The sequence below is a fragment of the Phyllostomus discolor genome, chromosome 2, assembly GCF_004126475.2.
Source record: "Phyllostomus discolor isolate MPI-MPIP mPhyDis1 chromosome 2, mPhyDis1.pri.v3, whole genome shotgun sequence".
NCBI classification, from domain to species: Eukaryota; Metazoa; Chordata; class Mammalia; order Chiroptera; family Phyllostomidae; genus Phyllostomus; species Phyllostomus discolor.
This window is the reverse complement of record NC_040904.2, coordinates 61,289,812-61,302,832: the sequence shown is the minus strand read 5'-3', so window position 1 is coordinate 61,302,832 and position 13,021 is coordinate 61,289,812. Positions and strand designations below refer to the sequence as shown.

General features: G+C 39.3%; 2 protein-coding genes across 4 annotated transcripts in view; one reads left to right on the top strand and one right to left on the bottom strand.

Moving 5' to 3' along the window:
* The window catches only part of MED12L (mediator complex subunit 12L), a 317,972-nt gene that overhangs the window by 164,921 nt on the left and 140,030 nt on the right, over nt 1-13,021 (bottom strand).
* The window catches only part of P2RY14 (purinergic receptor P2Y14), a 50,065-nt gene that overhangs the window by 18,836 nt on the left and 18,208 nt on the right, over nt 1-13,021 (top strand). The window contains exon 1 of one of the 3 annotated variants that reach the window (XM_036017914.1): nt 9,548-10,484. The exons of 1 other annotated variant lie outside the window; for it this stretch is intronic. The gene's annotated coding sequence lies outside the window, so the exon portion shown is untranslated. One more of the 3 variants, XM_028504230.2, reaches the window with a different exon arrangement.

Here is a 13,021-nt window from a genome sequence, read left to right as displayed (position 1 = left end):
ATTACTGATAATAAATGTATATAATTATGCATTTAATATATATACAAATACATATATCAATAAGAGAAATAAGTGTCTTCATCAAAAAAAATTTAACTCTTTTGAATAAACACATATGTGGACACACCAAATACCTATAATATCCGAGCACTATTCAAAGAATGGCCAAACGTCTCAGTGGCTACATTACCTTTTAGCCCCATGGGGCGGGGCTCTCTGGCTTACGTGTGTACCTGCAAGCTGGATAACAGGCTGACCCGATGGCCCTCTCTCCATTCTAGGCCCACCCCAGGAGTGCCTGAAGTACACAGCCGGTATTCCAACCAAGTCACAAAAGGAGGATACATTCAAATACAGCACTCAATATAAAGTTACTAGACAGGGTAGATTTCATGGAGGTTGTCTCTTTCTTACATATTCTTACCCATAAAGACATCTGACCCAGAAAGTATCTCACATTGTCCCAGAAGGGCTGAGGCACTCAGAGTAAAGAGAGAAACCACTACCTCTTGGTCCATGTACAACAACACACAGGCCATCGGGCCCCACAGCAGCTGACCACGAATGGTCCAGGAGGCTTCTAAGCAGAAAGGAAGCCAGGCTTGAATTAATTGGTTGTCTCCCTAGTGTTGTATGTCCATATATTGTAATTTCCTAGGGAAAGGGATCATATCCAATCAGCAACATTCTCCTTGTAACCTAGTATCTCCTTCAACTTCTAAATGTCAACTCATTAGGGTTTTATTTTTTTTGCTGTTCTAGATATAACTTAGTTTTTATTATAATATAGTTAATATATAAAATTATATTAGTTTCAGGTGTACAATATAGTTATTTAACATTTATATACCTAACAAAGTGATCACTAGGAGAAGTCCAGTAACCAACTGGCACCACACAAAATTCCTAATGATGCTGACTATATTCCTTACACTGTGTAGCGCCTCCCCATGACTTACTGATTTTATAACTGAGAATTTACATCTATTATTCTCCTTTACCTTTTTTGCCCTTTCCTCTACCACCTTCCCCCCCTGAAAACATCAATTTGTTCTCTATGTCTACGAGTCTGTTTCTGTTTTATTTTGTTTGTTCGTTTTGTTTTTTATTCACATATAAGTGAGACCATGTGATATATGTCCATCTCTGTCTGACTTTTTTCACCTCGCATAATACCCTCTAAGTCCATCCATGATTTCACAAATGGCAAAATTTCACTCTTTTCTATGGTTGAGTAATAATATTTCACACACACACACACACACACACACACACACACATCTTCTTTATCCATTTATCAGTGGACACTTAGTTTGCTTGTACTGGAAAAACTGCACAGCTAACACAGAAACAGAAATGAAACTAAGCTACTTTCTTACACCACATACAAAAATGAATTCAAAACAGATTAAAGACTTATGTAAGAACAGAAACCATAAAACTTCCCAGCAGAAAACATAGGCAGTATACTCTTTGACATCGGCCTTAGCAATATTTTTTTGGAAGTATCTTCCCAAGCAAAGGCAACAGCAGCAAAAATAAACAAATGGTATTCCGTTGGTTTTCAATTACTAAACCACCTAGAAAGCCCATAGTTGCAAACAAAATGTGGTGTAGGCTTATTCTAGAACAAAGGTCTTCTAGATCCATACAGTTTTCAAACTGTATGCCTTAATCACAGGGGACCACAGACTTATCTCAACAACGGAGGGAGTGAGCAGGTAGGCTGGCTGCTCTCTGTGTCTCCGTCTGCAGTCAGAGGTGCCCTTTTATCTGTTTTATCCATCAGGGTCCTGTTTAACATTTCAATAGAAAAAAATGGGTTCCACTGCTCTGCCACTCAAAACACACACACACACACACACACACACACACACACACACAGAGTTTTAAAACAGGTTGCTAGAACCAGAGCATGGACAAACATTTTAGAAAGATACAAGAACTGCCAAAAAGCCTGAACATTTTAAGAACAGGATCTTAGATCATTTTTAACTCAATTCTCTTATTAAAATTGTTTATGTGACAACAAGCCCACAAACAGAATGAAAGAAAGTGGTGAGGGTCCGGAGCGCTGATTATGCCTCGGAGCCAGTGAGCAGGCAGCACCCCAGCCTCCCCGATCCATCACAGGCTGGCCTTATTTGTGCCTCTGAATAAAAATAAACCCCAAAAGCGGGCCTGTAAATGCCACAAATTGAAATGGTATGCCTACTGGATCTCTACCTTCACTAACTATTTTATATAAAATAAACATACCTTCATGCCAGAAAAATTGATCTTGAGGCTAAAACAAATTGATTCTGAAGTTGTCTACATACAAAATGTCTAAAGCGAGTTACAGAGGAAAGACGGGAAAGGAACAGCCCATATTAATCACCATTCAAATTCTGTAGTATGGGGAAGAGATTTGAAATCTAAAAATGTGTGACTCTCATCTACACCAAACGGTTCAGTGACACTCAGACAGAGGACAGTCTGAACATAGGCCAGAAGAAAATCATGATAAAATATACATCTGTAAGTACTGGCAAGCTCCACCTCAAAATCATGTTTTCTCCAAGCAATCATTATCTTTTAGAGGTAATAAGAAACCCCTTACAATGCAAGTTTATTTCAAGTTTTTTCAGTTGTTCATCAAAAAATAATACTTATGACAGGCAACATTACTTCTCCCCTTCTGTGTGCCAGGAACTCACAAAAATATTTAAGTAGATATTATCGTTGTTTTTGTATAAATCAACCCAAGGAAGAGAATGCTAAGGCAGAGAGAGATTAAGTACTGGGTTGGCCAAAAAGTGTGTTTGGTTTGTTCCATAAAATAACTGTAGTAGCAGTTTGTTGTCTTTATTCAAAACAATTTTGTTGGATTGTATTGTGACAGTGCTCACATTGGCGTGCATTTAAAAAAAATGGGTGAATTTTTGTGTAATCATTTTAATATTGAAGGTGGAAGAAAATAAGCAACATTTTCAGCATATTATGCTTTATTATTTCAAGAAAGGTAAAAATACAACAAATGCAAAAAAGGTTTGTGCAGTGTATGGAGAAAGTGACGTAACTGATCAAACTTATCAAAAGTGGTTTGTGAAGTTTTGTGCTGGAGATTTCTCGCTGGACATGCTGCATAGTTGGGTAGACTAGTTGAAATTGATAGCAATCAAACTGAAACATTAATTGAAAAAAATCAACATTATACCATATGGGAGATAGCTGATATGCTCAAATCCTCAAAATATGCACATCAATCAAGTTTTTGAAAATGAAAAATGTGTCTTTTACTTTGCAGAAAAAACTATACAAACTTTTTGGCCAACCCAATAACATGCCCAAGGTCACAGAGCTGGTATGTGCATTAGCCAACATTCTAAGTACGGCAATCTACTCCAGAGACATAATTTTCAACCAATCAGACAAACTGCCTCTTACACCCTCAGAACCACAAAAATCAACAAATATTTCAACTTTCTTTTAAAAGGCAAGATCCTATAAATATTTAGACTAACTACAAGAAGCCAACTGGCACACAGTAAAGGGAGGATTAAGTTGAAGTTGCAGAATAAGAGCTACGGAGAAAGACTTGACATGAAGATGCCTTCCAGGCAAGGTCACTGAAAAACCATTCTAAGTGATTCTGAGAAACCTTGGATCAAAATGGTCTACAGTCTCTCATAATCACTTCCTCTTTAAAACCGCACCATTTCTGAAATTTCAGAAGCAGCTGTATTGTGTGCTGCTTTTTTGTCTTGTTGTTTGAAACTAAGTACAACGCACCTACCTTTTGGCCAATGGCACATACTCCATATGTGAAGTTGGTAAGTGATACTAGGTTGGCAAATGGCAAGAGATCATTTAGCAAATCCAAACATTACTTTTTTCCCCTATGGCCAATTAAAAACAACACTCTGTCATTTCCCACAATAAAACAGAATGGGTTGATAACCAGTCACATGAACTAACAAATTATTTACATAATGCTCTGCTCCTGTGAACTTTTATTCTTCTTATCTATGGAAAAAGAAATGTTTCCTAAAAGAAATAGTAATGTTTACTATTACTTGGCATCTCCTGGGCCTTAAAATAAAAGAGATTCGTCTAGACATCGCTCAATAGTGCCTTTAGCATTGCAAGCTTTAGTCTTGCCTGCATGGCAGCAGTCTGATGTGATTTCTGGCAATGAAAAGGTATTTTGGGACCACACATCTTGTGTACAATATGAGAATAAAATAGCAGGACTCTGAAACCTTCTTAGGATGATGACAGTGAAGGAGAGGGAGTGTGCTCATTCACAGGCCCGTGGAGGCGGAGTGGTGCCCGGGACCAGGGGTGCAAAGGGGGCCTGGCTTCCTCACCGAGGGCCTGGGGATGCTGGCCAAAGAGTAAACCACGGATATGTGCCCACCTTTAACCGATCTGAAGTTACCCGGCACTGCATACTTACTGCCTATTTCCTCCAGATGTTACATTTCCAACTTGGAAATGTTCTTCCTAGGGTTATGTATGGCTATGTCATCTGAGAGAGCTTTCCCACAGCCATCGTAATTGAGCCAAAGACCTCCTCAAATTTGAGTTTGTTCATAAAAATCAACATTTACAAAACCGAAAAGCACAGCACTCTGTATCTACCATATATTCAATGACAATCCAATCTCAAGAAAATTATAAAGCAACAATTAGCCTGTGATTATATTAGTAAGAGCCCCCACCATTTACTGACCATGCACATCAGCTGAGCACTGCAGGCATAAAGTACACATTACTTCATTTACACTTTGCAACAACTTCAATGCGGTAGGTGACACTGGAGCCCTTTTACAGATGGGAAACACAGATTGAGAGAGACTATATAACTCGCCCAATGTCCCCAGGCTGATAAAGAGGCAGAACTCACTTTTGTTCCCAAATGTAACTCTAAATATATTATGCAGGGTTAATTGCAAAAAAAAAATCACAGAATAATCTATCCCCATTCTGTCTCCATACTGGAGTAGACATGTTTGCTGTAATTTTTTTCCTTCATTTTTTCCTGGATGAATCTCTAGGCAAAGGTTTTATCTCAGGGGCAGGCTCCAATAGATGGCCTGAGACGCTCTGAGAAAGACTGCACTGTAGGCTGTAGCAAACAGGGCTGTGCTGTGACTAGCATGGATGTAGGGAAAGGCACACAGCAGCGCAGATGTCAGCTACCGCTGGTGGGTGTCTGTTTACACCCCACGGCCCTGTGCCGAGTGGCATTCAACTGCCATAGCCCTTCCCTCTATCAAATGTTCATTCTCTAGATGCCCTCCCCTTTTGATCCATGACAAAAGTTTAGATGGATACTTAAGTCACACTCTCAACACATGAGAATTACCAATTAGTATGAATCCCCAAAATAGAACTTTTACAAACAAACGAGAGTCACTGCCTTCTTCCCACACCCCTACAGTTATTTGGTAGTTAGTTCTTCTCCTGAATTTCATCTTCTTATGTGAACTTGGTCTCCCAACAGTATCATCAACTCCACAAGCCAATCCCAAGCCTGTCTATTTATAACTCAGAAATATTTTATCTTCTGAGTGTCTACATTTTTAAATGAATAAAATCAGGGGCCTTGTTTATCAAGTATAATATAATATAAGGCTTATGGGAAAACTACAAGAGAGCAGACAAGCATAGCATCAAAATTTGATGTAGGCTTCCAGTAGCATGTAAGTTTCAACCATGAAGATGAGAATAAAAGACAGTTTTGGAAGGGTATATGTCATATGTGACTTTTCCAAGATGTCAATAATTGCAAGCTGCCAAAAGCAAAATACCTAAAACTGACAACCAAGAGGGCCCTCCAACGAAACATAACAGAAAATGTTTAATAAGAAGAATCTGTCAACACATGATTCCTCTGCCTGATGTTAAGAAGTTCCTACACATAAACATATACCTGGACTTTATATATTTCTCTAAACACAGCTGTTAACAAAAGTTTATTCATAGACATACAGCTAAGAACTAACTAAAGGAGGTTTGGCTCAAATTATAGTATTGAAGTGGTAATAAGAGCTAATATTTATACAGCATGTTTACATACCTTAACTGTAAGTGAGAAAATGGGCAGCCTGGACCACGAGGGAAGGCTGCCTTCATCAGACCAAGAGGGCACAGATGCTGCTGGTGTCTAGAGGAGGCTGGGGAATTGCAATCCCGTTCAATACAAGTGATGAGCCTTGGCTACAAATATTTATACAGCTCTAGTTATATAAGCAAGGGATACTGACTTATTAAAAATGGCAGATGTAATTATCTAGGGGAATAGAAGTACAGAGGGTAAGGAAGCTAAATCTTTCTCTTCTACACAAAGAAGTCAACAGACCCTTCTGGAAGCCAAGAAATGTCCTGCATAGGAATACAGGGGTTGATACCCCCAAATCATGGGTCAAAAGTGAAAGAGGGGGCTACGGGGGCAGAGAAAAAGGGCAGGGACTACTATTTTCATTATAAGTTTTATACAATTGTTTTTCTTGAAGCACATACATGCATAACTTTGATAAAAATTTTAAATTTGTTTAATTTGAACTACTAACACAAAGAAATCAAAATTTAAAAGATGTCTAAATTTCTTGGGCTAGAAAAAATAGTGGAGGTCCTCATTTATTAATACAATCACCTTCTAGATGGGGTGCCCAGGGACTGCTAAGCGAAGGGGCAGTGTGCCAAGCCAGGAAGCCAGTCTGGACGGCCTGACAACACCGTCAGGGTGGTAGAGGCTACAAAAAATCACTGCCTTCCTGCCCAACATGCCAAGTGACTACATGAATAACAGAACTGGGGAACATCAGCAAAGACCTGCCACCATCCCCCCAGGCCAGGAAGGAGAGCCATTACCATCTACAATGCAGTATAACATCTGAGGCCTAATCAGAATTCAAATTAAGCACTACAGGTATTCAGAGAGAGGGCAACAGTCCATTACGGCTTAGTGGGAAGGTAAGGAAAAGTGACACCAATGATGGAGTCCTAGCTGGGTCCTAAGGGATACGCAAGAGGTCAACAGGTAGAGATGGAGAAGGAAACAACCTGATAAAGGCTAGAAGCAAGAGAATAGATGGTGCGCCTGGAAATGGGATGTGGTCCCTACCCATCAGACAGCACACCCTGCGTCACTGCTGCCCCACTTCTGCTGCGAGAGTGTGGGCAGGGCTGGGAGTTCGTTTAGGGGTTTTCTGGCACGATACGCAACTGCAGACATAATCAACTTCAATACAGTAAAAAAGGGGTGCCTCTTAAATTATCTAATTTATAGGAATACACCTTTCATGTTTAAACTGGCCTGTTTTGCCTTGGACAGACTCTTAAATGCCAGACACTATTTATCTTATGCCAGACATGCTATTTATCTTATGATTAGGGGTCCCTGTGATGCCCTCAAGGTTTCTGCACCTCCTTAGCTTCATGCCAGTGGATTCTGTCACTATATTTTCTGTAAAATGCCCCCAAAGTGTTGAACACATAAGACTTAGAGATTTGAGTTTCAGGTACCTCCAGTTCTCCCTTCAGCTTATAAAATGGAATGCCATTATAAATATACATGCTGTTTAAAAAATATTTTTCTTTGACATTCTTGTGTAATACTTGCTATTTTTAACATTGCCATCATTTAATCCAATGAAACAGAAACAAGTTTTATCTGCACAGCCCCAAGTACTGATTCTGATTAAAATATACACATTTGACTTAAGGTTTCTTTGTATCTGAGCTAGTTCTAGCAGTTACTGGATTATAAACAAACAAACCTATTCTTGCATATTCTTGAGAATTTATAAAAGGCAGCTTATTTTCTTTATCATGGATCTCAAGTCTTCCAAAATAAAAATAAGCATATTAACTTTTACTCTGGCCTTTACTGACATTTGGAAGTCCTGTTTATGAAAGAAACCGAGTGTTGCAAGTAAAACTTGGAAGGAAGAGAAAAATCAAGAAATCAACACATCTTTACTTTCGTATTATTTTAATCACACGAGTAAAAGAGGCAGGTACTGAAGATTAAAAATGGGCAAACTATTGTGCCCGCCTTCAACAGCTCGGTGAAGCTGGGAAAGACATGGGCGGACGATTCCCAAACACAGGTTCCACGCCTCGGGCACTATTCTCAGGCGCCAGGCTCCTAGGGCATCTGCATTCAAAAGGTGACTAATAAATACTACTTGGTTAATTAGATAAAGAGGTGCATAAAATCTGTCATTTCAAAGATATTTTTGCTTAGGCTGAAGCTAAACATTTACTTTTTTAAGATGACTCCATAAAACACAAATCAGATACAACTAGAGCAGATGTATGTGGACATAATAAAAAGTGAGAAGCAGCCCTGGCTGGCGTAGCTCAGTAGATTGAGCGCGGGCTGGGAACCAAAGTGTCCCAGGTTCGATTCCCAGCCAGGGTACATGCCTGGGTTGCAGGCCATAACCCCCAGCAACCGCATATTGATGTTTCTCTCTCTCTCTCTCTATCTCTCTTTATCTCCCTCCCTTCCCTCTCTAAAAATAAATAAATAAAATCTTAAAAAAAAAAAAAGTGAGAAGCAGGCACATGAATGACTGAAATTCTAGAAAACAGAGCTAAAATTCAGGACAAGCCAGATGAAAGAACGAGAGAATTATTCCAGAGATTTAGTCCAGGCAAAGGAAAAGGCCTAAGCCCAAACGAGGAGGCAAGAACCATCAATAACTGTGCAAAGTTCAAATAGGTTAGTATTGCTGTAATATAAAGTTCAAGGCAAGTCATGGCAGAAGGTGAGCTGTGTCCAGGTCTGCCAGATGGAACAGCATGAACTTATATCGTAGGAGACATGGACCCACACCACACAGGACACGGTCCAGCTCATCAAGCTCGTATTTTACAGGAATCCCTCGGGTGGGTGACTAGAAGGCAGATATTACCAGTGGAGAAGAGATGGGAGGCAGGGAATATAGGCAGAAAATGTCCTTGGGTTTGGAGGAAGCCATAGACAAGAAACATTCAGGTGTTAAAAAAATCATCAGGTTGTGGTGACTGACTGGACAGAAGTGGCTGAGAGGGTGAAGGAGAATGAATGGATATAGCTTGGGCAACCAGCAGACAAATAGCAACAAACGAAAGGAACTCACAGTCAAGGGGAAGTTTTGAGGGGTTTTGTTTTATTTTGTTTGATAATGATAATACATGTGATTGACAAAGGAGCATGCTACCCCAATACAAAGGGAAATAAATAGGTAAAGCAAGTAAAGGTGATGATAATATAGGTTCCAAAACTGGATGACTTCAAAGTAAACAGAATACAGAAGACCTGTGTCCTTCCTCCTGAAAGACACATTATGATTTCATCAATTGAATGCCAGATAAGAGTACAGAGTCCTGGCAACAATTTGTTACATAAAAAATAATCCAGCCCTGCCAGTGTGGCTCAGTTAGTTGGAGCACTGTCCCATAACTGAAAGGTTGCAGGGTCAATTCCCAGTTGGGGTACATGCCTGGGTTGCAGTTTTGATCCTTAGTGGGGGTGCATATGGGAGGCAACTGATCGATGTTTCTCTCTCACAGCAGTGTTTCTCTCTCTCCCCCTTCCTCTCTTCCTTTTTCTCTAAGAAGCAATGAAAAAAAAAATGTCCTTGGGGCAAAGATAAAAAAAATAATAAAAATCATCCAAAAACTGGGGTCAAACAGGGTGCTCCAAAGCCATATTTAAGAGGAGGAGGTAACCTGAAGAAAGATTAGGAGACCCAACAACACCAATTCGAGGGAATATGTCAGAATCAAAGTTATAATAGACCAGGCACCATCAGGCACCAAGTCCACCCTAAACAGATTTAGGATTCTTAGTCTGTCCCCTCATTTCAGAGTTACCTCATCCATCGCTGATCAAGACTCTCTGGTGAGCACCTACTTGCGCAGCATACCCACTTCTTTCCCTGGTACTGAAATGGGAAATGTTCTGATCTGTTTTACTCTCAAATATTTGTTGGGTCTCCAACAAGTTTCAAGGAACTAGTTGAAGTCGTGTGAATTACAACTTGAAAAAGCTTCCCAATAAATACAGAAGCTATTCTTGCAACAGTTTCACAGGAAGAGGTCACAGCTAGGCATGGGAAAGGTCCAGCGTCCTGCCTCCTGGAGGCTGGAGCTCTCACTTGGGGGTCACTCACTCCTCTCTCTCTGTACCTAGTTTCCTCCCAGTTGCTGTTTGGTGAAACCTCGATAATTTGTAACACTAAGCACAAATCAGATCCAACTTATACAAGCACATCGCAGAGTTGGGCATCTCTAGTACTTGACATTCAAACTACTGGCACAATATCAGCATTTCATAGAGAACTTTAAATGTTTTGGTTTGAGACTTAATGCAGCATTTCTACTGGTCAACACAAGCAGCCCAAGCAGAAAGCAAAGTATATTTATTTCCCTCAACATCAGATGTTATACTCAGCTGCTGACACAATCTTGCCTACAGAGACCATAAGAGACTTGAAAAACTGGTAAGTAAGAAAAGTCCATCTAAGGCAGAGTATATTTAAAGAATATTTGTAATTTCAATGTAAAATGGCTTTTTTTGTGCTTTCAATGTCCTAAAAATGTTTTAATGGATGGAATGTCAAATAACAGATTTACAGGTGAGATTAGACTTTTCCAAGTTCAAAGACTAAAATTAACTTTCCCCTGTAAATGTTCTTTTTAATTGCAAAAAGCAGGCTTTTCTTCCATGCATTGATACATTAGACTTTAGAAAATTCCTACTTTTAAAAAAATTATAAACTTACTGCTTATAAAATATAAGAAATTATTGTGTGTATGTGAATAATGAGTTAAAATCAGTTTTGGATATGATAAAGGGCACCAATACAGCTGGGATATGATGTAATCCTCAGAGCTGAGGGAGTCCAATAAAAAACTAAAATGCTAGAAAAAAAAATGAAAAAGAAAAACAGAAGGTTCGGTCTAAGAGCACAAAAGGCCACAACCTCACTGAAAAGGAAAACCAAAGCTGAAATACTTCACGCAAGGAAGCACTTAAAGTCTTCTCTGAATTGCTAACTGCCTGGGCTACTGGTGTGGACTTAATGGTGAGTCACAACTGATTTTTCAAAGGAAAAAACGAATTAAATAAGCCTCACAGGTGCTGTTTTAGGTCTCGCTAATGTCTTAGTTTCTTGATTCTTAACTTCTGATTTCTTCCTCTGAGATTTCACAAACATTTAAATAGCAAGTACTGATAGCTTTTTAGTTTTAATTTCTGGATGGCAAGGATAAACAACTTGTCGAACTTATTCTATTGGTTGTTTTTCTAGAAACTGTATGGTAAATTCCATAAAATCTAGACAAGGAAGTAATTTTAAATTTTAATTTGTGCTTAGAACCTACTCCAGCTTATTTTCCAGCCAAAAAGAAAAAATATTATTTTAAAGAGCTGCATTTTCCAGAAAATTATAAGAATGCTACAAGAAGGGCAGCGTTTTAGAAGATAACTTACCAACCAGGTGCACCTCACCCACTGCTGTGAAAAAATTTTAAAACAACTAAATTTAGTGGTTTTTAAAGCTTTGACTCTTCTTGACAAATGACTCTTTAAATGGAGAAACTGCAACCTCTTAAGTCGCCTCTCCAATTCATTTTTATACCTACTAATTTTCTTGCCAGTTTTCTCCACTTACAGAAAGCATTCACAAGAAAAAATCTCTTTCTAAATAGAACGCATACTGACATTGGAATACACAAGGCCTGGCTTAAATAACGCCCCCTTTTTAACTGCAAAATCTTTTATTACAAGATCATGAGCATGTAATTCTGTAACATATCACACTCAAGCACACCATATGACATTTTAGGTGAAATGTTCAAATTAAAACTATAAATCGTCACACCCATACTATTACCCTACCAACCACACTCACATAGGTGTTACTTCTGCCGGATGCTGTATATATAGATCGTGCACTTAACATCATTAAAATGAACAGATTAGGATTTCCAACTTCCCTCTCTGTTCTAAACAACTCTCCACAGTAGCCCCACCAATTTTAAAAAAAGATACTTCATCGCCTTTAGTGCTTCTACAACATAAAACGTTTCACTGGCTGCTAGGGATTACCATGTGTCATCAGATAGTTTGGGAAGAAAGTCAGACTAAAAGTTTATTCTGGTAAACATAACCAAGATCTAGGCTTACTTTTTGTCATATGCCCTCTAGTACAATATATACCTTTTTTAAGACCATAAATGTGTAATTTTACTAATAACTATTAAATGTATTAGCATTAACCCTATAACACTGCCATTTTTGTAGATAAAAAAGTCAAATATCAGCAAGTTCATGAGAGTGAACTTAATCAAAAACAGTCATAGTCTCAAAAGGCAGCCTCAGAAGCCAAGGGGCAAGGAGACCACCAACAGCGATGATTTACGTAATTGTTACAGAACAGCCATGGCCAGGCCTTCTGACTACCCCCATATGTACAGTCCTTGGCTTCTACAGCCTTTGCACAGATACTGTACCAAAAATGGGGGTCTCCAGCAGCCAAATCTCATGAGGAAAGACCTTCTATTATTGGCTCTATTTTATGGATTAGAAAACTAGGGTCCAGAAAGTTTTGGTGACACAAACAAGATAAAACCGCTAACAAAGGCCAAGGACAGTACTCACAGAAAAGTCATCTGGCTCCAAAGCTAATGCACTTACCCCACCCATGTCTCTGACCTAAGGAGAATGTAAAAACCTGTATACAGCTATGAAGAAAATAAAAATGTGGTGAGAGGCTGGGAAGGCCTGGGTAGGGAGGGCCTTGACTGTCAGATGCTGTGAACAGGGATGGCATCCCTGAGAAGGTGACATTTTAACAGAGACCAATATGAGGCAGCCACACTGAGATGCTAGAGATAGCCAACCACAAACAGAGATGCCAGGGCTCCAGGCACCTCTGCCCCGGTGAGTGTGTTAGATCTTTATCAATTGGGGCTTCAATGCCACCGTGGTGATGTTGTGAAAGCACATTCACCTGGGTACTCCTGCTATCCCCAC